Genomic DNA, 2230 nt, shown 5'->3' with positions numbered 1-2230 from the left:
GAAAGCTTATAGCAAATAACTTAATGACGAGATCTTATGCTACGCTTAATTGGGTGTGTCCATTATATCATTCATATAATGATATAACCTTGTTATTAATAACATCCAATGTTCATGATTATGAAACTAATCATCCATTAATCAACAAGCTAGTTTAAGAGGCATACTAGGGACTTCTTTGTTGTCTACATATCACACATGTACTAATGTTTCGGTTAATACAATTATAGCATGATATATAAACATTTATCATAAACATAAAGATATAAATAATAACCACTTTATTATTGCCTCTAGGGCATATCTCCTTCAACAACGATGGTGCAATGCAACTTATCCATATTAATCGGAGTCGGAACCCCGGACAAGCAAATTAGGTTGGAGTTGCATTTTCTACCGTCAAACTGAAGGGTGGATTAACATGGCAGTAGCATGGCAAGGGTGAGCTACTTCAATGTTAAACGGAGCGGGGAAAACCTAGGCGGTGTTCTGAAATACTCCGCATATATGTGAGGTGGAATGCACAAACTATCACGTCACGACATGATGCGAGATGAAAACAGGCATATCGATGGCATATTCATGTTCAACACATTTTTCCAATCAATTTTCATATATAAAACATTTTCATTTCAATTACCCAATAAAAGTTATTAACTGATTAGTTTTATTACTATTTTAAAACATAAAACAGGTTTTATTAAATAGGGAAGGACCCAGAAAACATTTCATATGGGGGGATGACCCCGGGTTAGTTTTCACAAGTTACAGGGGGTTTTCAAAAAGATGGTTAGAAGCAGGGGCTGCGGGTTGATGCACAAAAATGTGCAGGGGGCTGGACTAAAACGACCAGATCCGATCAGGATCTGCGAGAGAGGCTCACCCAGGGGTTACCTAGCCGCATAGGCTGACGAGGAGGGCCCACGGCCACGCAGGATGCCACGCTGGCGAAGCATGCGGGCGCACGGAAGGTGCTCGGTGCCGTGCGCGCCCCAGAGGACGTGGTCACCGCGCCCAGACGTCGCGCGTGCGGGCAGTGTAGGGCGCGCCAGGAAGCAAGGCTGGGCGCGTTGGCTTCGTTTCGCCAGTGTGGACCGGATGGAGGCGGCGGCGGCTGGAGGTCGTCGGAGAAGCGCCGACGTCGAGGTATCTTCGGTGAAGGGCGCGGTCAAAAAGGGGAAACACGATAGAGAGGGAGATAGGGGCGGGACAAAGTCGAGGCGAAGTGCCTTCTCACCCTGAAGCCGGTGGAGGGGTCGAGGAAGCTGGGGGATGGCCGGAACCGCCAGGAACGTCGAGTTTCTGCGGTGGCTGATGGAGATGTTGAGAAAGAAATCGTCGATGTTGAGGCCCCCAGGACGATTCGACGCACCAGGAGAAGGAGGACGATGAGACGAAGCGATTGGTGGGCTCAGAACAGAGAGGGGCGACCGGAGGTGGTGGGGTTCTTATTATCAAAAAAACCACTGTAGGGGCTTTCCCTATCGTATTCCTTTCAAAAAAAAGGAGGACCTTGGCCCCCCTATAGATACCCAGGCTCCATTTTAATTATAAATAGTATTTAGGAATATATATTTAACATGTTAATTTTGATAATATATATACATGATTACTAGTGATATATTTTATACATTATTATTAAATTTATATCAAATAGTACTCCTTCATATTAATCGATACGGTTTTCTATGTCCACCTTAGTGATTGTTTGGATAGCTAATTTTAACGATGGGTTTATAGGAAATGCGTATTTAGCTGATTTTTAGCAAAACCGGTTTTAATATATTTTCTGTCAGCAATCAGATTATAATAAACTATGTTTGTGTTAGGATACCGGTACTGCATCTCATTCCATACAATGTTTCGTCCATGACAGGCAGGAGTGGTGCCTCGCGCAGGCACGCATGTCACTCTGGCATAGCGTTCTGCATTGTCCTGTAGATTTACATAGGTGGAATTCAGGTTTACGAATATCCAAATGTTATATATCCAAGAATTCGTTTGAGTAGCCAAATAAGAGCTTTTTCCTTGTTTAACTTATGCTGATCATAGTGGGGTGTAAGACTAGTAACATGGCATGACATTAGTCTAAGTTAGTGTGTTCGTAGTAACTTATATGTGATTGATGCATTGTGCCATTTAATATGTTGTAGACTCATCTTATTTTGGGTGTGTGATGTTATGGTAAATAACTAGTTACCGCCTCACTCTATTTTTTATTCATTGCAAT

This window comes from Lolium rigidum, chromosome 4 (assembly GCF_022539505.1).
Source record: "Lolium rigidum isolate FL_2022 chromosome 4, APGP_CSIRO_Lrig_0.1, whole genome shotgun sequence".
In the NCBI taxonomy this organism is placed as follows: domain Eukaryota; kingdom Viridiplantae; phylum Streptophyta; class Magnoliopsida; order Poales; family Poaceae; genus Lolium; species Lolium rigidum.
Note: the sequence above shows the minus strand (reverse complement) of the source record.